General features: G+C 35.7%; 1 protein-coding gene and 1 pseudogene across 4 annotated transcripts in view; one reads left to right on the forward strand and one right to left on the reverse strand.

Annotated features, from left to right (window-relative positions):
- The window catches only part of SOCS5 (suppressor of cytokine signaling 5), a 61,229-nt gene that overhangs the window by 26,067 nt on the left and 9,656 nt on the right, over positions 1-25,506 (reverse strand). The gene's annotated exons all lie outside the window — the stretch shown is intronic.
- On the forward strand, positions 56-6,480 carry LOC117032804 (AP-3 complex subunit sigma-1-like; annotated as a pseudogene).

Below are 25,506 nucleotides of genomic sequence, written 5' to 3' on the forward strand. Positions count from 1 at the left end.
CAATATATGAATTAGATGCTCAATATATAAATGTTTGTGAAAAGAAGTCATTAACATGGAGGCGGAAGTAAAAATGGAAGGTAAATGGAAGAGAAGTGGGGAAAAAAATCAAGAGGACTACCATTTTTGGTAATGACAGACTAGGATTTTTCAAAACAACCCTCCTGCCGTAAAGAAGTAAAAATCCTTCGAAACCAAAAACCCAAAACCCTAAAATAAAAGTTGACAAGATGGTAGGAAACAACTGGACCAAATTCTAGGGACAATTGGGAACCCAGAGAGGTAATAAGAAACCCCAGAAGACTGACCCTTAGGGCACTTGCAGATAGAGATCAGCAAATTAGACCTTTGGTTTCAGTGGCCTCACAGGATTAGGGAACAAATGCCAGTGTACAGATTCCTCAAAAGGGGTAGAGCCCAAGGGAACATCTCCCCACATTAAACTGGGATCCCCAAGATATAACCTCAGGTAAAGGTAAACAATAACTAAGCCTAAACCCTGATCTCATGCCCAGGAAATGACAGGGAAGGTTGTTTTAGCTCAGACAGAAGTGAAAGGAAAAAAAAGAATGGTAGGTAGGACATCTAGGACCTGGGTCCCTAAACAGTTTGACCAGCCTGGGCAGGGTTCGTAGTCTGGGTTTGCATGAACTCCTTCAAACTGTGAAATTCTTTAAAACTATTACTGGGCTAGTGATACCTTCACATCTTAAAAGAAAGAAACACAGGCAAGTTTGGAGGGGGAGGAGCACAAAAAGAAGTGGACTGTTATGTGATACCAGGTAGCATCTGGAAGGAGTTTTAAAAATTTTAAAATAATTATAGATTAGCCTTGGGCAGTCACAGGCAGTGGCTGACCTTGCCCTGCATGGGAGCCCCTCTCAAGAGGCCCCAGAACTAACATTCTTGGTGGCCGGCTTCAGACCACAACAGAGCACCACCTGATTAGCTCCAAAGGGTGGTCTCAGCAGGCACCAGTGCTCACTGGGGTGAATCCTGCTCTGTGGGGTCAGATTCCACACAGCAGCTCATGTTCTGTGGTCATGGGCAATCTTCACAGCCTGTCACTGACGGTCAATCTTGTCTACAAGAGACCCACTTCAGAGTAAAAGACACAGAGACCAAAAGTAAAGGGATGGAAAAAGATATTTCATGCAAATGGAAATCAAAAAGAGCTGGAGTAGCAATACTTATGTCAGACAAAAATGACTTTAAAACAAAGACAAAGAAGGGCATTTCATAATAATAAAGGGACCAATTCTACAAAAGGGTATAACCTCTGTAAACATTTATGCACCCAACATAGGCGCCCCTAAGTACATAAAGCAAATATTGACTGACATAAAGGGAGAGATAGACAGTAATACAATCATAGTAGGGGACTTTAACACCCATCAACATCACTGGATAGATCTTCCAGACAGAAAATCAACAAGGAAACAGCCATAAATGACATATTAGACCAGATGGATTTGATATTTTTAGAGTATTACAGTCCAACGCTGGAGAATATACAATCTTTTCAGGTGCACATGGAACATTTTCCAAGACAGACATGTTAGGCCACGAAATAAGTCACAATAAGATTGAAATCATATCAAGCACCTTCTCCAACCACAATGGTATGAAACTAGAAATCAATTACAAGAAAAACACTGAAAAACACACACAAACATGGAGGCTAAATAACAAGCTACTAAATAATGAATGGGTCAGCAATGACATCAAGGAAGAAATCAAAAGATACCTTGAAACAAATGAAAATACAATGACCCAAAATCTATGAGACACAGTGAAAGCCTTCCTAAGGGAGATATTCATAGCAACACAGGCCTACTTCAAGAAACAAGAAAAACAAATCTCAAATAAACAATCTATACCTAATGGAACTGGAAAAAGAACAGCAAACAAAGTCCAAAGTGAGTATAAGGAAGGAAATAAAGATCACTGCAAAAATAAACAAAATAGAAGCTAAGAAAACAATACAAAAGATCAATGAAACCAAGAGCTGTTTCTTTGAAAATTGATAAACTTAACTAGAAGCATCAAGAAAAAAAGAGAGGACCTGAATAAATAAAATCAGAAATGAAAGAAGTGACAATTGACAACACAGAAATGCAATGGGTTATAAGAAAATACTACGAACAATTCAATGCTAACAAAGTGGACAATATGGAACAAATACATAAATTCCTCGAAAGATACAATCTTCCAAGACTGAGTCAAGAAGAAATAGAAAATCTGAACAGACTGATAACTACTAACAAAATCCAATCAGTAACTAAAAAACTCCCAACAAACAAAAGCCTTTGACTGGATGGCTTCACAGGTGAATTTTACCAAACATTCAAAGCCTTAACACCTATCTTTCTCAAACTACTCCAAAAAATTCAAGAGGAGGGAAGGTTTTCAATTTTACAAGGTCACCATTACCCTGATTCCACAAGCAGACAAAAACATTACAAAAAAGAAAGTTATAGGTCGATATCCCTGATGAACATATATGCAAATATCCTCAACAAAATATTAGTAAATGGAATTCAGCAATACATTAAAAAAATCATACACCATGATGAAGTGGGATTTATTCCTGGGATATAAGGTTGGTTCAATATCCACAAATCAATTAATGTGATATACCACATAAACAAAATAAAAAATAAAAATCCTATGATCCTATCAGTAGATGCAGAAAAACCCAGCATTCATTTATGATAAGAACTCTCAGCAAAGTGGGGACAGAGGGGACATACCTGAACATAATAAAGGCTATCTATATATGACAAACCTACAGCTAACATCATACTCAACAACAAAAAACTAAAAACGTTTTCCTTAAGATCAGAAACAAGACAAGGATGTCAACTTTCACCACTTTTATTCAACATAGTATTGGAAGTCCTAGCCTCAGCAGTCAGACAAAAAACAGAAATAATAAAAGGCATCCAAATTGGAAAGGAAGAAGTAAAACTGTCATTATTTGCAGATGACATGATACCATATGTAGAGAACCCCAAAGATTCCACCAAAAAACTATTAGAACTGGTAAATGAATTCAGTAAAGTATCAGGATACAAAATTATTTTTCAGAAATCAGTTGCATTTTTATATACCAATAACAAACTATCACAAAAAGAAATTAAGAAAACAACCCCATTTAGAATCCCATTGAAACAACAACAAAAATATCTAGGAATAAATTTAACCGAGGTAGAAGACCTGTATTCAAAAAATTCTAAGACACTGAAGAAAGAAACTGAAGAACGTACAAATAAATGGAAGCATATACTGTGCTTATGGATATGAAGAATTGACGTCATTAAAATGTTTAGACTACCCAAAGCAATCTATAGATTCAATGCAATCCCTATCAAAATACCAATGGCATTTTTCACAGAACCAATGGCATATTTCACAGAAGAAATCGTCCCCAAATTTATATGGAACTACAGATAGCATGGCAATCTTGAGAAAGAAGAACAGAGGTGGAGGTATCACACTACTGATACCAAACTATACTACAAGGCTGTAATACTCAAAACAGCATGGTGTTGGCATAAAAACAGACACATAGATCAATGGAACAGAATAGAAAGCCCAGAAATAAACCCAAGCCTATATGGTCAATTAGTCTATGGCAAAGGAGGCAAAAATATACAATGGGTAAAGACAGTCTATTCAATAAATGGTGGTGGGAAAACTGGATAGGTAAGGTAATATGCAAAAAAATGAAACTAGATCACCTTCTTACACCACATACATGAATACACTGCAAATGGATTCAACACTTAAATGTAAGGCCTGAAACCATAAAATTCCAAGAAAAAAACACAGGAAGTAAACTCTCTGAAACTGCTCTTAATAACATTTATTTTTCTGATATATATCCTCATTCAAGGGAAACAAAAGAAAAAATAAATGGAACTACATCAAACCAAAAAATTTTTGCACAGCAAAGGAAACCATCAACAAAACAAATACAACCTACTGAATAGAAGGAGATATTTGCCAATGATACATCCAATAAGGGGTATAATATTCAAAATTTATAAAGCACTCACACAACTCAACACCAGAAAAACAAAAACAATTTAAAAATGGGCAGAGGACCTGAATAGATATTTCTCCAAAGAGGACATACAAATGGCAAACAGACATATGAAAATATGCTCAGCATCACTAATCATCAGAGAAATGCAGATTAAGACCACAATGAGATACCACCTCACACCTGTCAGAACGGCTATCATCGATACATCAACAAACGACAAATATTGGTAAGGACATGGAGAAAAGGGAACCCTCATGCACTGGTGGTAGGATGGCAAATTGGTGCAGCCACTACATTAAAGAGTAGGGAGATTTCTTGAAAAATTAAAAATAGAACTACCTAAGACCCAGCAATTCCACTTCTGGGTATATGCATATATCCAAAGAAATTCAAAACACTAATTTGGAAAGATATATGCACCCCTATGTTCATTGCAGCATTATTTACAATAGCCAAAACGCAGAAGCAACCTAAGTACCCATCAATAGACAACTGGATAAAGAAGATGTGGTACATATATACAATGAAATATTACTTGGCCATAAAAAGAATGAAATCTTACCATTTGAGACAACATGGATGGACCTGGAGGGTATTATGCTAAGTGAAGTAAGTCAGACAGAGAAAAACAAATACCATATGGTCTCACTTATATATGGAATCTAAAGAACAAAATAAACGAACAAACAAAACAGAAACAGACTCACAGATACAGAGAACAAACTGATGTTTGCCAGATGGGAGGGGGTTGGGGAGCTGGGTGAAAAGGGTGACAGAATTAGGGAGTACAAATTTGTAGTTACAAAATAGTCATGGGGATATAAAGTATAGCACAGAGAATATAGTCAATAATATTGTTATAACTATGTATAGTGCCAGGTGAGTACCAGACTTAACGGTGTGATCTTTTCATAAATTATATAGATGTCTAACTGCTATGCTGTACACATGAAACTAATATTGAATGTCAACTGTAATTGAAAAATAAAATTAAAAATTAAAAAAAAGAAGAAAACATGAACCTTTACTGAAGAAAGACACCTTCATTATTGGCCTCAGAGAATACCTACAAGTAATTTTAAGGACAATCAGCAGTAGGCACAGTCAAATATAGGCATACAGAAGACATCATGAGTGAAAAGAAGCATCCACAGGAAATAAAAGTATCAATAGTCAAATTTTTTCCAACAAGAAAATCCTAGGCCTCGATGGCTTCATTGGTGAATTCTATTATCATTTAAGGAAAAATAAAAAATTCGAATCTTATACAAATTCTTCCAAAGACTAAAAGAGAGAAACAAGTCTCCAGCTTATTTTATTAGGCTAATATAACCTGATACCAAAGCCTAACAAGGACACTGTGAAAAGAAAGGATACAGGCCAATCTCAGTCATAGGTATACATAGAAGTTTTTTAAACAAAATATTAGCAACCTCACTCCAACAGCATATAAAAATGATCAAGTTAGACATCGTCTAGGAATACAAGGTTGTATGAACATTAGAAAATCAATTAGTGTAATTGATCACACTGATAGTTACAGAACAAAAAATATATGATAATCACTTTAGATGTAGAAAGGCACGTCATAAAATTCAACATATACTTGTGATGAAAATTCTTAGCAAACTAAGACTGAAAAATAAACCTTACCTAACTTAATAAAGAGCATTTCCAAAAAATGACAGCTAACCTTATCCTTGATGAAATGCTGAGGTTGGAATAAGAGAATACTTATTATCATCACTTCTATTTTACATTGTCCTAAAGGTGCTAGTGAGCAGATTAAGGCAAATTAAGAAGTAAAAGGCAATCCAGCCCCCACCCCAGTGCCCACCCTTCAGACACGATCCAAGTGATCTTATCCTCAACAATCACCGGGAAGCCGCAGCTCTCCGAGTTCTACCAGCCTCACAGTGAAGATACACAGAGCAAATTATCAGGGAGACATTCCATTTGGTATCTATAAAAGATGAAAATGTTTGTAATTTCCTAGAAGGAGGATTATTAATTGGAGAATCTGACAACAAACTGATTTATGGATATTATGCAATGTTATATTTTGTCTTCTGTGGATTCTTCAGAAAGTGAACTTGGCATTTCAGATCTATGTCAAGTATTTTGGAAACATTAGACAAGTGTTTTGAAAATGTCTGTGAACTGGATTTAATTTTCCATGTAGACAAGGTTCACAATATTTTTGCAGAAATGGTGATGGGGGGAATGGTACTGGTGACCAACATGAATAAGAACTGTTACACCACCAACTGACACACAAAATAAACAGGAGAAATCTGAGGCTGGCTTAGTGGGAGCTCCAGCCCATGATACAGCAGCTGTTAAAGAATATGAATCTTCCCGGGAACCCAAGAAATATCAGCATTGGTGAAATCAGTATAAAAGTGCCAAAGCTGCCCTCTTTTAAATAAAAAATTTAAAAGGCCACTTTCCCAGGTGAAATCCAGGGGGGAAGTCATCTAAGTTTACCATGCAGTTGTTTACTAAAAATAGAGGAGGAGTGTCTTAACTTTTGCTCTTGGATTTAAGTCAAGGTACTGTACAAAAAATGCGTAACATCACTATGGTGGTTCAATGTTGCTTTTCTTGCTCAATTTTGAAGAAACTCAGTAGTTGCAGTGTGATTTTTCTTCTTTTCTAAACTGTATTCCTATGCCCACCTAAGCCACGCCTCTATGTACTAGTTACAAGAGTATTTCAAAAAGTGTTTGAGACATTTCTTTATATTATAATCAACCCAAAATGTTGGTGTTTTGTATGGGTCACGAGTACAGCATTCCTTAATTCTTTCTGCTATTTTTCACAATTGTTAAAGAACAAAGTATGCATTGCACAAAAACATTATGACCTTTTCCTCTTAGTTCGAGAGATAGAAAAAGGCATTCATTAACTTCATCTCTATAGATTTGAAAGGAACAAACAATTATTATTCCCGGGTGAAATAACTGTGTATTTCAAAAATCCCAAATGATCTACAAAAAAATAAAAAGGAAAAGAAAGAAAATAAAAACAAAAAAAGATAAAGACAAAATGATCTACAAAAAAAAAAAAAAAAGATTAGCATTAATAAGGCAATTTAGATTCCACTTTCTTATTTAGTAGCATGGGAGAAGAACTTCAGCTTCCTGAATGTAATTTACGCATTTCATCTATTTAACCTAGAAGAGTCAGTTGCAATGAAGCTAATGGGGGAACAAATTACCGGATTTTAAGAGTTTTTGCATGTATCTAGACGCTATGAGAACGTATGTTCTTGCCTTTACAGTTATAACCGGGATTTTCTGGATGTGTGCCGGGAGCACATTCCAGTGCACACATCCCACCCACGTTACAGTCCACTAATAGCCTAAAACGTCTGTCTCAATTTGGCTATTCCTTATTGCACCTCAAATTCACAGTATCTAAAATTAACTTAAGGTTTCTCCCCAAAGGGGGTTATCAGGACCACATTTCTGCGCAAGTTCTTAGCAAAATTGTTTTTACTCTCCTTCCACTTAACACCATTGTATTTAATGTAACCTAGTTCAACAGTTTCCTTTCCCAGAATGGCTCTCAAATTTACCTTTTCTCTCTGCACCTCCACTGCCAGTAAGCTAGTGCAGAGTTCTAACGCCACATTCCCAGATCTCTACAACCTTAGTCTCTCCTCTCTTCCTACACTCATTTCCTTTCAAGAACATCCAACAGTCATACACAGCATCCTGTGCCTGACTCTCACCGCCATCCATGATTAGGCCCCATTTTATCCAAACTTCATTCTCCTTCCTCTGAAATACCTCCACTACTTTGTCCTTCACCATTCAATTCTATTTTTAACATCTACATCAAGTTCTAGTTTCTCTAAAAGGATTTACTACGAACACCACAATTTGTTCTTTTTTCCTCAGATCATTTCAGGCATGTCAATTTTATTTCTACAACAGTACACCAAGCGGAGGGATAGAAATTTACATCCCAATTTTTTAGGAAAAGACAAAAGGTGCCAGAGCCAAGGTGCCCTATTCTATCCTGGTGCCTGGGTCTTGGCTCAGGTAATTAAGTAAATCAACAGCTGGTCTGAGAGTTGGCTAGTGAAGTATGACTCACCATTCTGCCAAAAGGACTAAACAATTAGCTGCAACGGGAAAGTGTCTATGAGATTCTGTTTAAACTGTGGGGCATGTATTCCACTTAAGTAATTATTAGGTTGGTACAAAAGTAATTGAGGTTTTAAACAGCAATTACTTTTGTACCAACCTAATATTTGAAAGCTTGATCAGAGAATTTTAGTAAAAGAATTTGATTGCTAATTTGGACTATGTACCAAGTGGGATAGAGGCCAAAATCAAGAATTTTCTAGGCATCAGTCGTATTATTGGCAGTCAAACATTCAATAATAATTATTGTCACTAAACAAACTTCCTTCTGATAACAAATGAGGTCAGGTGATAGGAATGGAGCTAATTTTCCTTACTCCACCAATTCTTGACACTTTTCGTGTCAATGCTAGAATATATGGTGACGGAAGGAGAACTGACTGGGTGGTGAGCACACAATGTGATACATAGATCATGTATTACAGAATTGTACACTAGAAACCTATGTAATTTATTAACCATTGTCACCCCAATAAATTTAATTTAAAAAAATGTTACAGAAATTTCATAAAAGCAAACCCACCAAGCTACAGCTATAATTTCTTTCTCATTGTCCAGTCATGGTATTATAATATCTTCCTATTTCAAAAGGATAGGGATTCACAGGTTGTACTCTCCTATGTCATTATCATATAATCAAGAGATTCTTCATTAAAACAAAATCTAATCATTTCCTGTGAAAAGCTACCATATTTCCTTCTAATTCTGCTCTTGTGCCTAATTTCCAGATTTACACCAAGATAACGTTTTTCATAACTTAATTTTGTTTTTTAAATTTATACTTCAGAAACTATGATTGGGAGAAGGGGGTGTATTACTTCCTATAAAAATAAGTTCCTAATGTAGATGATTTTTTTTGTCTTCTTTGCATTTTTCTTAAGTTTTCTGATGAAACGGTATGTAATTATATGGCTTCTGTTTGAGGGTAGTGGTGGTGAGATTACCACAGAGTAAGACACTACTTGTATTGAAAATACTTGTAGAAAACAAATTTTTAAAATCTTGCAAAAACAGTGTAACACAGCAGCCCAAGCATTCACTGACAGATGAAAGGCTAAATAAAATGTAAAGATATATATATATATATGAATATATTCAGCCTTAAAAGGAAATAAATTCTGACACATGCTACGACATGGATGTACCGTTACGAGAGTATGCTAAGTGAAATAAACCAGGCACAAAAGGACAAATATTGTCTGATTCCTCTTACATGAGGTTCCTAGAATAGTCAAATCAGAGACAGAAAGTAAAATGATGGTTGTCAGGAGCTGGGGGGAAAGAGGACTGGGGAGTTAGTGTTTAATGGGTACAGAGTTTCAGTTGGGGAAGAGAAAAAAGTTCTGGTGATGGATGGTGGTAATGGTTGCACAACAATGTGAATGTATTTAATGCCACAGAAAGGTGTACTTAAAAATGGTTAAAACGGTAACCTTTATGTTTATTTTACCAAAATAAAAAAACCAGTATAACACAGAGAATACACAACCTTTCAAATAACTTTGTGTCCTATCTGTGTGGTCAAATCTAAGGCATTATTGAAAAGAAGCTATGCCGTCTATTATTGGCAATGTCCACCTTCTCGCTACATAATAAGAGAAAACAGGAAAAAAAATTAAGTCTAAGAAATCAATGTCTACATAAGCAATTACCCTTGTTCACATGGGTATTTAAATATCATCACTTTTTATCTCTGATAATTTTGCTGTAATCTTCCTGAATGTCTTTATCTCTTCATGTAACACTTTATGAGTGCAAAATTTTATGTAAAGTGCTAGAGATTAAACCATGAAATAAATACATTCAATCTCTGAGAAGTCCACGATTTGGTGGAAAAGGCAAATAAACTACAATACAACCTAAGTGCTAACTAATTAAAGAGTGCTATCAGGCACACAAAGCAACTACCTCTACCTGGGGAAGTGGAGCACACTGCTAGTTGCACTCCCTACCTGTTCTTCTTTCTTCCATAATATAATCAGCTGGTACAGAGCCACCAAGAATAAAGACTTATTTCTCAGCCTTCCTTCAGGCCAATGAGATACAAACAGAAATGTAGTGTGGGAGCTTTAGGGAAACTTTAAGAGACAGCTTGCATGTGCCCTTAGTCTTCCCTTCATACTCATACTGTTTAAAGCAAAGATACTTCAATTTTGGACCATGAGAACAAAGGTCTGAGAGATTCTGAAGCCAAGAGTTGGAAATTACTTCCCTAGTAACTTCATGGAACAGAGCTGTCACTTTAGCCCTACACTGCAAATTCCAAATTTTTATAGGAGAGAAATAAATCTCTTTTGTTTTTAGGCCACTCTTACTTTGGTGGTTCTGTTACTTGTCACTGTACATAATCTTAATGAATGCAGGGGTCAGGGAAGGCTTCACAGAAAAGGTGACTTTGAGCTAGGTTTCGAAGAATGAATAGTTACCTGCCAAATGGAGAAAGGCATTTCAGGAAGAGAAAATGTGAAGGCACAGACTCAGGAAAGGGTCTGGATCCCCAAAAGATGAGGAGTGGTTTGGATGGATGGCTGAAGTACAGGGCAGGCGGAGTGAAGCAAAAGAAAAAGCAACCCGAAAGCTGGGGAAAGTGGACTCTATAGGGTCTTCCATGCCATGCTAAAAAGGATGCTTTTACTCTTCCCATACTTGGTCATAATTAAATGACTACGAATTCAAAGATGATTGTCTGCGTATTTTAGAAGAGCCAAATGGCTCTGTCAGCAAACAATTAAAGCAGTATGGAAAAGGTATGGTAAGGGGTAAGGGAGAAAAAGAAAATCTTATTTCTGTAAGAGAAAAGCACACTAGTATTTCTGTAAACGTGGAGGATTAGAAGAAATATCTGGCACAAAGAAAAGATTAGGGCTCCTGACATGGTTAGAGGGGAGAGGAGTCTGGACAACAATAAAAAGGAGGGTATGTATAATTTGGCAATGTTTGGATGAAGCAAACATTATAATACTTGCCTTTAAAAGTGAACTGAGTTCAATGAATTACAGTATGACCGTGTGATTGTAATACATTTTATTTTGATTATTTACCTATACCCATGATTTCCTTTTACAAGTGGCTGTCATCGTAATAGCTGAACAACATCTAGTCTCTAGTAGGAACTTTTTTCCTATCAGAGAAGTTATAAACATGAGTGAGGGGAAAAGAATTCACTGCTCCTTACGGTTATTAGAGTTTTAATTTTTACTCAAGCAAGTAGTACTATTTTACTTTTCTGAAATAATCACGTGTTATGTTTGTACATTTATGAGGTGTGAGCAAACAATATGGTGACTGTTCAAATAAAAAAAAATTATTACAATAAAAGCTATATTGCCATTAATCCCCCTCAAAATACTTCCCCTTGCTTCCAATACACTAATCTCATCATTCTTGCCACTTTCTGAAGCAGTTCTGGAAGTCCTCTTTCTTGAGTGTCTTTAGTTGCACTATTGTGGCTGCCTGGATGTCCTGAATTATTCTGACTTTGAGGAAAAGCCAGAAGTTTCATGGTGCCAGATCTGGTGAATAAGGTGGATGAGGATACACCATAATGTTGTTATTTGACAGAAATTGCCATATACCACAAGCAATGTGTGACACGGAGCGCTGTCATGATGGAGGATGATTTACGGCACACTTTAAAACACACCTTCTCTCAACTGTAGCTCACACCTGACTGATTCCACCGAACAAGTTGAAACTTGTCACACCCGTTACTAAGGTTCGATGCGCTTCTTCTCATATTGAAGTTCCCTGCCTTTCTGTTGGATGGCACTAGGCAGCAGCATTCACCTCGTTTCTTGATCATGATGGAAAGGCTCCATGTCACACATCGCTTCTGGTATGGCAATTTCTGTCAAATAAAAATATTACCGTGTGTCCTCATCCACCTTATTCACCAGATCTGGCACCATGTGACTTCTGGCTCTTCCCCAAAGTCAAAATGACCATGAAGGGTAAACGTTTTGAATCAATTCAGGACATCGAGGCAGCCACAACAGCACAACTAAAGACACTCACGGAAGAGGACTTCCAGAACTGCTTCAGAAAGTGGCAAGAACGATGGGATAAGTGTGTTCAAAGTGAGGGGGAGTATTTTGAGCAGGATTAATGGCAATGTGTCTTTTACTGTAATAATTTTTTATTTAAACATTTATCGTATTTTTTGATCACACCTCATATAGTTTTATAATTTAAAAAACCACCACCCATGCCTTATCAAAAAGAAAAGACAGCAACTATTACTTCATAAAAGTATCAGAGACAATTTACTGAGAGGATATATGACCTCTGTGAATCCATAATCCATTAATTATACTCTCCAAAGTTTTAAAGACCAGAAAATTCTTTAAAATTCTCATAATGTTTCCATTTATTTTTGTCTCTAGCTCTTCCTATACTTAAATACTGCCTTTTAGCCTTTAACAAATATTTACTACATGCAGATAAGACCATACATACTGTGTGGGATATTGGAGTTTATTAACTAGAAAACTGTAGGACATGGTTTTTAAATAGTTTTATCCTGATATTCCTGTTTTCAATTAGTTTTAGAAAGTGTCTCTGGTATCTTCAACCAGATTATCAGTACCCTACTCTGGTAACAGACATCAAAACACTTGGTGAGGAACAATAAAAGAAAAGATTTAATTTTTTAAAGGATGGGATAAATAGCTTTCTTAATTTAGACTTAGTATTCAAGTAATTTGCATCTAACTTTCGTTTGAGGGAACGCAGTTACATCATTTTTTAAACGCTTGAGTTTCACCTGGTATTTATTCATCCCTTACAATGGTTATTCTATAGTATAAAATAATTCGGACAAAAATAGGAATCCAGAGGGCAGAGAGACCTTTGACCCATGTAATTATTTTTCAATGAATGCACATTACAATAATAAAACTACTCCAATGATGATTCACCACACCATTTTTAAGCATTGTAAACATGAAGCTAACCGTGAAACTGGCTATTGTGAAGGCAGGTTATAAATTCACCTTGCTTGTCACTATATAGAAGACTAATTCTCATGGCCCTAGACCTTAACATTAAGAAATAGGATTATAGTAATAATGACTTCTAGGGACACAGAAAGGAATAGTTGCTAGTAAGCATCTAGAGTTTTATGATATTCTCAGAGGTCAAGTCTATGAAAGATTCACACTTGTTCCTCCTTACCTCACTAGATTCCCAGACTGCAGCTGGACCTCCTTCAATCTACCCGCTATACTGTCACCAGGGAGTGCCATATCAATTAGTGTTAGAAAATATAATTCTCTGTCCAAAATTTTTCAGTGTTCTCTACCCCCTGAGGGATTAAAATGTAAATTCTTTCAAGTGGCATCTAAGGCCATTGAGAATCTAACTATCTCCTTCCTCCCTTGCTCCCTCCAAGCTTTAACCTTCATTTAACACTGAACTACATAAGGATTTCCTGAACTCACCAGGCTTACATCTGTGTACTGTTTCACAATGCTGCTGTTCTGTTACCTAGAATGTTCCACTACTTGTACAATACCTGACAAAGTACTATACTCAATTCGTCAAGTCTGAGTACAACTGCCATCTTCATCAAGTTCTCGAAGACTCCTCCAGGACAACCGAAGAGATCCTTCTCCAGTGGTGTGCTGGTAAATTAGTTCTCAGAAGGGGAAAAAAAAACCCTGATATAGTCAGTCCTGTTATAACATTTGTTTTGAAAACTCAAAATTGTTTCAATGTGCTTGTTATATCAGGAAGTAACATGAGCACAATATTAATCCCATTTGCTTATGTGCCATTAAATATTAGATGGTAGATGGATGCAGAAAACTGTACCCAGCTGCACCGAACCCTGAGCAGTCGGAATACATAGCACACACATACCTCAAACATCTCCCAGCTACCTTAGTTCACCTCTTGTGTCAGGAGCCATACCCATCCACGTCAGGTTTTTAACTTTTCTCTCAGATTACAGACATTTTCCTTCCACCACTTCAAAATAACTCACAAGAGGCAACCTTTCCCATGCCCACTTCCACAAACAAACTTCAAGTATTTTTCAAGGCAAAAACTGTATTTATTATATTTATGTACAAGTTTTTCTGTGAACACAAGTTTTCATTTCATCCACACAAATATGGCCAACTGATTTCTGACAGAGATGCAAAGGCAATTTAATGGAGTAGTCTTTTCCAAAAATGGTGTTGTAACAATTGAACATCTATAAGTAAAAACATATGAACCTCAACCTAAACCTCACAGCTTACACAAAAATGAACTCAAAATGGATCATAGATCTAAATATAAAAAGCAAAGCTATAAAACTTTTAGAACCATACGATAAAATTGTTGTGACATGGGGTTAGGCAGAGAATTTTTAGACATGACACTAAAAGCACGATCCATAAAAAAAAAGTTAAAAATTAGACTTCAAATTAAAAACTTTTGTTTTGTGAAAGACACTGTCAAGAGAAGGAAAAGCAGACTACAGACCGGGAGAAAATATTTACAAATAGTATATCTGACAGAAGATTTGTATTCAGAATATGTAAAGAACTCTCAAAACTCAACAGAAAACATAGACCCCAAGTAAAAAATAGGCAAAAGACCTGAACAAAGAGTTCACCAAAGAGAATAGATGAAAGGCAACTGACTAATGAAAAGATGTTCAACATTTTTAGCCATTAGGGAAATCCAAATTAAAGGCATAATGATATCACTACAGCTAAAAAAAAATTTAAAAATTGGTAACACCAAATACAAGAGAATATGCAGAACAACTGCAATTCTCATACTTTGCTAGTAAGGATACAAAATGGAACAGCCATTCTGTTTGGCAGTTTTTTATAAAGAATAAATGTACACTTACCATATAACCCAGCAGCTCCACTCCTTGATAAATATCCTAGAGAAATGAAAACCTGTGTTCATAGAAAAACTTGTACATAAATGTTTGTTACAGTTCTATTCGTAATTACTCAAAACAGGAAATAAGCAAAATGTCTTTCAACAGGTGACTAGATAAATTGTAGTGCAGTTTATCAATAGAATAGCACTAAGGAATAAAATGAATGAATTACTGACACAAGCAATATCTTGGATGAATTTCAAAAGCATTAGCTGAGTGAAAGAAGCCAGTCTGAAAAGGTTACACACTGTTTGATTTCATTTATATGATAACAGTGGTTGTCAGAGCTTAAGACAAGATAGCCAGGAATTAGAAGTGTGATACAAAGGGATAGAATGAGGGAGTTTTGGGGATAACGGAAAAGTTTTGAATCCTGGTTGTGGTGGTGGTTACATGGATCTACATATAGGTTAAAATTTATAGAACTATACACCCTCCCCCCAAAAAGTCAATTTTACTATATGTTGATTTTAATTTTTTTAAACTTTTAAAAATATATAGCATACCATACTTTAGAACTTTCTAATTCTTTACAAATTAAGGTTCAAAAGTAAATGTTTTCAGTTGTTTGTATATCAGTGAAATGGGAGCATGCAGAGACAGCTAACAGGAGACTTAAAATGTTTTAAATCACCTATAAAGATATGGCCCAGGTATAAATTCTAGACTCAGAAACAACTATATCCTTAAACCAACCATAAAGGCTATTAATAACTAACGTCAACTAAACACAAATATTTACTATCACATAAAAAAATAAAAACAATAATTTGAGACAAATACAATATATATCAAATCAAAGGAAGTCTAAATGAAGATTCCACATTCATACTAGATGCTATTTTGGTCCTTGGAATAGAAATGACATTACTGTCCATTATCATTATGTACTATATATAGATACACAGATAGATATAATGGAGTATTAGTCAGCCACAAAAAAAAAAAAAAAATATCCTTCCATTTGTGACACCCTGGATGAAACCAGAGGACATAAAACTAAGTAAAATTAGCCAGACATAAAAGACGAATATTGTATGACCTCACTGATACGCAGAATCTATAAATATGAAATGCATAGAAGCAGAGAAGAAAGCGGTGTTCCAGGAGCTGGTGGGTAGTGGTAGGGAGAATGGGGAGATACTGGTCAAAGGATATAAACTTTCAGTTATAAGATAAATAATTTTAGGGTATCTAATATATACGGCATGGTGATTACAGTTAATATTACTGTACTATATACTTGAAATGTGCTAAGAGAACAGATCTTGAATGTTCTCACTCAAAAAAGGGAGGTTAACTATGTGAGGTGATGGATATGTAAACTAGCTTGATTGTGGTAACCATTTCACAATGTATACATGTATCAAATCATCACCTTATACACCTTCAATATATACAATTTTTGTCAATTATACCCCAGTAAAGCTAAGGGCAGGGGGAACGCTGACTGGGATTAAATACTAAGACTGGGCACAATTGCACTATTCTGTAAACCATCCTGAGAAGGTATGAAATATTTTTTCTCCCAAGAAATAAACCCAAAGCAAATCAGTCCACTGTAACACCAGAGTATTATAATTCAAGACAGCTATTTTCTATAACTACGTATATATATATTTTTGGATGGCTGCCATTAAAGTTAGTAGATCTTAGACTGTGATTTTAGGAAACAAAACACAACCAGATGACCAAAGTCACTTATTTAAATAAGTAAATAACCTCACCATCTCTGTGTCCTAGTTTTTAAAGCATTAAATGTAAATTATCCGTGGGAGCACTCAACTCCTTTCAAATTACAACCACACTTTTATAATTTTTCAATCTTAAGTCTTCTGAAGATATGAGCTTTCCGTAGCAAATCCAGATCTTTCTAGAGCTGAAGTATGTTAAAATGTAAAGTTTGGTGCAATTAAAAAAATTGACAACAACTATTTACCTACTGTTCAACAGGCTAATTGAGTGCTTAAACATTCCAAGCCCTAAGGGGAGGTCACACAGAAAGATCGCCACGGTATAGGTTCTCCAGGACTTGGCTGAGGAGACAACAGACGCATGAGAGAGACAGACACCAGAACTATAAATAAGAAAGTGCTATGTACAATAACATCTACGTAAGATATGAAAACATTCTTTGACAAACCTCTCATGTAAGTCAAATGGTAACTCAGAAGACAAAATAAATTCATCTGCTGTAGAGAGGCACTGGGATACAGTGAAAAGAAGAGTATGCTGAAGTGTAAAGACCTGTCTCAGCTCTGCCATGAAAAACTCTTGGGTTAAGTTCCAACTGCTCCACAGTGCACAGTTAGCAGACACAGTACTTGACACAAAAAGGACATTTGTTCATTTACCTCTGATTTGGATTTGGCTAAGCAAGAAAAGAGGGGTAGGCAGGGGCTCTGTATAGAACGGACTCACTCAGAATGTCTGCAACCGACAACTATAGCAAGCTCGCTGCTTTAATTCAATATTGCCTTCTCAGAACCATGTGAGAGGAAAGATGCTGACACCCAAAAGAAGGAGCTGGCCACTCTCCTTGCTCCTCCAGAGCACAAACTTTTCTATCAAGGGCCTCACTGTCCTGGACCCCAGCTGCACTGGTACCTCAGGCACAGGAACCCCCTATTATGCCTCAGCTGTGTGGCTTAGTGTCAGTCTGGTTCTGAGGCTCAGTAAGCTGAGCTGAAAGAATGGAATCGGATTAGGTCCTTTACAGCAACACAGTCTACAAATACAAAAATTAGAAATATTAACCATAGAACGCAAACCTTACTAAGTTGTCAGCTATGAGTAAAAAGAGCTTATTATGTTTGTTATATGGACTTCACTTGTTTGTTCTACAAGAAATATCAAACTATTTGAGAAATGCCAAACTGGAAAAGCAGACACTGCTGAATTCTTTAAAAGAATGATTCTTACCTTAGTCTCAAAATATTAAAATGGCTAGATCTCACAATGAAGAATAACCTGTGCAAAGATTCATCACAATTCTTCACGAGATTGACTCAGAACAATGTTCTTGTAAATCATGTAGTGTTAGCGCCTCTACACCACCCAAGTGCAGCAGAGATCCCAGCAGAGTCTGCATGCAGCAAGAAAAGGTCAGGAGGCTTCTGCGCAGCAAAAGAAACCGTCAACAAAACAAAAAGGCAACCAATCGAATGGGAGAAGAAATTGGCAAACAACGTCTCTGATAAGGGTCTAATATCCAAAATATATAAAGAACTTGTACAACTCAACAACAAAAGACAAACATGCCAATTAAAAATGGACAGAGGACTTGCACAGACACTTCTCCCAAGAATACACATAAATGACCAACAGATATATGAAAAAATGCTCAACTTCACTAGCTATCAGGGAAATGCAAATCAAAATCACAATGAGATACTACATCACACCTGTTAGAATGGCTATTGTCAACCAGACAAGTAATAACAAGTGTTGGAGAGACTGTAGGGAAAAAAGGAACCCTCACACACTGCTGGTGGGAATGTAAACTGGTACAGCCACTATGGAAAACAATATGAAGGCTCCTCAAAATAGTAATAATACAATATGACCCAGCAATCCCTCTTCTGGGTAACTACCCCAAAAATCTGAAAACACTTATCCCTATGTTCACTGCAGCATTATTCATGGTGGCCAAGACATGGAAACAACCAAAGTGTTCTTTGACAGACGACTGGACAAAGAAGATGTGGTACATATATACAATGGAATACTATTCGACCATAAGAAATACTGCCATTTGTGACAACACGGATAGATTATGAGATTATCGTGCTAAGTGAAATAAGTTGGACAGAAAAAGTCGACAACCATATGATTTCACTCATATGTGGGATATAAAACTGAAAGCAATAAATGAACAATACAAACAAATAAAAACTCACAGACACAGGTAACAGTCTAGTGGTTACCAGAAGGGAAGGGGGCAGGCAGGGTGATAGAAGAGGATAAAGGGGGTCAAATATATGGTGATGGAAAAAGAACTGACTATGGTTGGTGAACACACAGTGCAATATATAGATGATGTAAAATAGAAATGTACACTTGAAACTTATATAATTTTATTAACCAATGTCACCCCAATAAATTTAATGAAAATTTTTCAAAATGAGCACTTTTCTTACCTTCCAGACCTCAAATGCAGAAAACAAATCATCTTTACAGTTACTGATAAGAGTTAATGAATGGCAACTACATGTTCAATGCATTGTACTAGTCACTTTACATGCGTTACCTTATTTAGTTCTCACAGCAATCCTACGCGGTAGCTAGTAATTATCACAATTGTAATGATGAGAAAATTGAGGCTCGGGATTAGGAAATTTGCCCACAGCTACACAGCACTTCACAAAGTCTAAAAATAAGGTAATCAAAGATGAATGTACCAATATCTCAAGCCTCCAGGAAAACACACTCTGATCGTTGTACCCAACTGTTCACATCCCTTTGGTAGATGTAGCCCTACAATGAAGATGTGGGCTACTAAACTATCGTGGCTTGATATTTCTTAATGTAAACTAGAAATTAGCTTTGCTTTCCATCTGAGTCTTCAGTAAATTTGCTTAGCACGAAATCATTTCCCCTAAGCAAACTGAGTTACTTAGATCTGCAATCGCTGAGGAACAGACACCAGACTATTCGAGTTAAGGTCACTCTCTGAGGTCTGGTATGAATGGCACCTCCCTGGAGGGCATGTCTATTTCTTTACTCATTAACCACAACATTCCTTTGTCTCTTCTTTTGAATATTAACTTTCTCTACTGGATTTCTAATATGTTCTATATATAGCAAAAAACGTGACGCTGAGTCACTAGAGTGAGTTCCTAAAGAGCACCAGGTCCATATGCTTAAGATGCCAGGGATAGACAGCAAATACATAATATTTTATTGAGAAAATGAAAGACTATGACTTCCATTCTTTCTTTAACATAAGGACATCTGCAAGGATGGGGGCAGAAATAGTGGCTGAGAAAGCAAGACAAACACTTAAAAAAACAGCTCTGAAAAAAAAGGAAAGAAAGAAAGCAATATTAAATCTCTTCAAATATACAGAGAAGTACTTGCTAGAAAAGTCACAATTTTAAACTATGAAACATGAAAGATGAAAGACTGCCTTAGTTGGGAAAAAATTCAGAATATATATTACACATTTAGTGTATGAATAAATGTCTTTTTCACTAAATCTATACTGATAAAGCTCAAGCTAAAGTAGCTGCAAAAATAGAAAAGAGGCATGCATGGTCAGGATGGAAACAACTAAAATCACTGAAATCCTTCTTCCCTTATCCTCACAATCATTAATTTTATCAAATTTAAAAAATTAAAGTTTAAGTCGTTTTTCGGATGACTATGAGTCAAGGTACACGCTTATTGTAGAAAATGTGAAAAATATTAAATAGTATAAGAGATGACTGAAAAATCTAACTACTCAGCACATTTTATTTTACATCCTGTCTTTTCAATAAATGTTTCCTTTTTGAGACACTCAAAAGTACCATCCTACTTTTTTCATTTACTATACTGTGAACATCTTCTTACACCGTATACTCTTCAGTATCCTAAAGCTCATGATTTTATCACCTGCCAATTATTTTTATTATAATCAATATAATAAACAAACGTTGTAAAGAACATGATTTACAATGGTTCACAGCATTTGGTTATAACGGCTGTGGCACAATCTAATCGTTTAAGAGGCCTCCAACTTTTAACATTATGAATAGCACTGTAATGAGTGACACACATGCACACACATACTTGTGCACATCTCTTCCCTCTTAATAAATTCCTAAACCTGGAATTTTGGACAAAGGGTATGAACATTCTTAAGGATTCTGAATACTGCCAAATTGCTATTGCAATGGACTGAAATGTTTGTGAACCTCCAAAATTTATATGTTGAAATCTAATCCCCAACGTGATGGTAGTTAGAAAGGGGGCAAGGTAATTAATTAGGTCATGAGGGTGGAACCTTCATAAAACAGGATTGGTGCCCTTAGAAGCAGAGGCCAGAGAACTACCTAGCTCTTTCCACCATGTGAGGATACAGGAAGTCTGCAGTCTGCAACCCTGATGAGCGCCCTCACCAATACCCAGCCATGCTGGCACCTTGATCTTGGACTTCCAGCCTCCAGAACTGTGAGAAATAAACTGCGTTGTCTATAAGCCAGCTGTTGTTTATGATACCATACATTTATGGCATTTTGTTACAGCAGACTGAGCTAAGATAGCCATTTAGAAAGTTGTACCAATTTAGGCTTCTACCAACAGCAAATATTTGCCAACACTTGATTGCTTTTTACACGAGAGATCTATTGAAGCATGCAGTCTATGACATAATGATTCTAACTTCTTAGGCTTTTTCTATAATCTTAGTTCCTAAACTGAGAGGAACGTCTTTTAGAAGTAATATCTCTTGTAGTAAATAAATATTTATCTATACTAGACCAATTTTTCCAGTGTCACTTTTGCTTAACAAATTTATCTGTGTTAATTAAATTTAAATGCTTTTAATTAAAAATAGTATGAACTGCATAAATCTATTTTTAAAATAAGACTATTCTTCTATGTGTATATTTGCAATAAGATATGTCTGAAATGATGAAGATAACCATGGGAACTAAGGATTTGAGGATAATGAGGTTTTTTCCCCCCAAACTTTCTTCTTTTTACTTCTCTGTATGACTTACTTCTCTGTATGAAAATTAAACTATGAGCTATCATTACTTTTTAATGAAGCCACTCTAAAAATTATGACATATCAAAGATTATAAAGTTCTTAAAAGAAGAAAAATTAAAATAAAATTCTACACTTCCATTTTCAGTGATGATGGAGTAGCTGGTACTGGGCTAGACCCCCTGCTGTAAGTGACCACGAAACTGGGCAGTATGTATGAAATATTATTATCAGATGCTGGACAATAGACAGCTCAGGGCTGTGAATCCTGAAAGAAGGGAAACAAAGACTCAAGAATGCCCTGGATTTCTGCAAACCCCAAAAGAGCACAGAGAGCTCACTAAGCTGAGAAAACAGAGATCAAAGTTTGAGGCTACTGAAGTCGATGGAATTTAAGGGGCAGATTACAAAAAAGAAGGGAGCTATAGAAAGAAAAAGTTTCAGAAATCTGTAGAGATCTCCTAATTCATTGCCTGGAGATTAAGCTGTATGTACAAGACTCCATGAAGCCAGTCAAAGAGTAAAATCTGGGGAAAGAACAAGTAAGGAATGTGAGCTGAACAACTTCTGAGCTTGCAAAGGTCTGGGAGCTGTTCAAATTACTGGCAGCTACAGTGGAGAGACCTTACTATCACCTGCATCCAATAGAGATCCCAGAAAGGCTATGCCTCTGTATTAGGGATAAATTTGTCCTGGAATTAATAAAACTGCTGAAAACCAAGGATAAAAAGAAAAAGGAAAGATCTTTAAAACAGCCAGAGGGTGGGGGGAAGCATATCAAATGAGCAATGGTAGGAATGACCACTAACTTTTCATCAGAAAACAATTTAAGCTAGGAAATACTAAAATGATTTTAAAGTGCTAGAAGAAGGAAAAAAAATCTGTCAACTTAAAATTCTATATCCAGCATAAATATGCTTCAAAAATGAAGGCAAAAGGGAATAACAACATCCAGAATTGTCCTCCTGATATAAACAAGTAGAAAACTAGACAAAATACAAAACAATTGTTTTCAGATACTGTATGACAGGCAGTATGGAAACATGATCCCTGAAAGAAGGGAAACACATGAGGTGACCCCTAAGATTATCCCAGCTTTCTGTCTGGAACTACAATTCAGACAGTGGGAACCCAAATAGAGCCAATGGTCTCACTGAGTTGAGGTGATATAGCTTAGAGTTTGTGGAGTCTGAGAGAGTTAGAATTTGCAAGGTATATTACCACAAAGGAATAAACTAAACAGAAGTGCTCCAAATATCTGCAAAAGGGGTCTCCTTGAGTTTCTGGATAAATACCAATCTGCATATGTGTGGTGTGTAAATTTATGAGGCTAGACAGAGAACAATTACTAAGAAAATAACAAATACTGGGGATCTCTAAGCCAAACAACTCCCAGAGTTCACACTGTGCCAGGATCATTCAGTTGCCACCAACCAGGGTGAATAAACCTCGATGAATATATAGGGCAACCAATGGAGACACAAGAAGGCACACGCCTCAGCAATGGGCCCAAACTAGCCCTAAACTGAAATGTATTCTAGAACTGCCCCAAATCAAAACCCAAAAATCCCTAAAAACAAAACTCAAAAGGTCATGCTGATCCACAAATAAACTGCCTGCCAGAACAAAACATTTGAGGAAAAAAAAAATCATGACACTCAACATAATAACTTCATAAAAAATTACTAGACATAAGAAAAAATTTAAAAAAAACCCCTATGATTGGGATCCAGAATTGGCAGGTATAAAGAGAATTTTAATACAAGGTATTTAAAATAGCTATTAGAAAAGAGTTCAAAGGCTTAAAGGAAAAGATGAACATAATGAAGAAAATTAGAGAAAAATCTCAACAGAGAAGAGGAAATTTTTAAAACACCAATGGTAATTCTAGAACTGAAAAAAAAAAGTGACATAAAAAATTAACTGGATGGGCATAATAGCGTATGAGACAAAGTTAATGTTTTAAAAAAAATCAATATACTTGAAGACAAGGAAACAGAAACTTTTCACACTTAAGGAAAGAGATTGAAAGAAAAATGGACAGGGCTTCAGTGACCTGTGAGTTAATATTAAGTGGTCAAACACATGTAGGACTATAGTCTGAGCACAAAAGAAATACTTGGGAACTAAAAAATCTGTAGTTACAAATTTTATAAATATGATGAGAACAATACATAGATCAACCTCAATAAACTCCAAGAATAAACAGAAACAAAACTACACCAAGAGGCATAATAAAGCTGTTGAAAACCAGTGATAGAGAGAAAAATCTTAAAAGTAGCCAAAAGGAAAAAGTATATTACACACAGGAAAACAAATATAAGGATCACAACAAAGTTTTTGTAAGAAACTATGCAAAAAAGATAGTGGCATAGTATCTTTAAGGTGCTAAAAGGGGAAAAAAACCTTGAAAACCTAGAATTCTATATCCACTAACAACAGTAACTTTCAAAATAGAAGGTAAAATGACAGAAAGAGAGAGAGAGAGAGAGAGAGAGAGAGAGAGAGAGAGAGAGAGAGAGAGAGAGAGAGAGAGAGAAAATGTTACACTATAAGAAATACAAAAGGAAGGAAGTTTTTCAAGCAAAAGATATATGATACCAGACACAAACTTGGATCTATATAAAGAAATGAAGATCTGAAGAAATGGATAAAATGAAGATAAATATTAAAAATATATTTCTCATTTTTAATTGCTCTAAAAGGTAACTACCTGAGAAAACCAAAAAGAATAGCAATGGGGTTTAAGCACACATAAAATCAAAATGTGTGTCAAGAACAAAAAATGGAAGGGAAGAATTAGGAGCATACTATTATATAAGATTCTTGCATTACACATGAAATGGTATAATATTATTTGAGGGCAGACTGTTATTAAGTAATTAATAAGCTATAAGGGCCACCACTAAAAGAATTTTAAGAGATATGTTATAAACCAATAGAAGAAATAAAATGGCATCATAATAAAAAACCCACCTAAAAGCAGATAGTAAACTAAGGAAAAAAACAATAGTAAGATGGTACATTTTAATCCAACTATATCGATAATTACATAAATATAAAAGGTCTAAACTAGTGGTTGGCAAACTTTTTCTGTAAAGAGCCAGAAAATATTTTAGGCTTGGAGAACCATATGTTCTCTGCCCCAACTATTTAACCTTGCCACTGTAGCACAAAAGCAGGCATAGACTTTATGTAAATGAATGGGCATGATTGTGTTCTAATAAAACTTTATTTACATAAACAGGTGGCAGGTCAAGTTTATTCTGCCAGCCAGTTTGCCAACTCAGAGTCTAAACACACCAAATTAAAAGACATATTACCAGACTATATAAAAGAGCAAGATCCAACTCTATGCTCTCTACAAGAAACCCACTTTAAACAAAATGATATAAATAGGTTTAAAGGACAGAAAAAGATATACCACGCAAATATTAATCAAAACGAATTTTAGTATCAGAAACAGACTTGAGACCAAAGGGAGTTCCCAGGGATAGTAACTTCATGATGACAGAGAGGTCAAGATTTAACAATCTTAACCCTGCTTGTATCTAATTTATTTTCAAGTTGATAAATTTGACAAGTTAGATGAAACGGACAGATTCCTCGAAAGACACAAATTACCAAAACAGGCATAAAAAGAAATAGAAGATCTAAACAGTCTTGTATCCAGTCTTTTAAAAACTGAATCCTTAATTAAGAACCTTTCCACAAAGAAAACCGCAGG

Source organism: Rhinolophus ferrumequinum, chromosome 13 (assembly GCF_004115265.2).
Source record: "Rhinolophus ferrumequinum isolate MPI-CBG mRhiFer1 chromosome 13, mRhiFer1_v1.p, whole genome shotgun sequence".
Lineage (NCBI taxonomy): Eukaryota > Metazoa > Chordata > Mammalia > Chiroptera > Rhinolophidae > Rhinolophus > Rhinolophus ferrumequinum.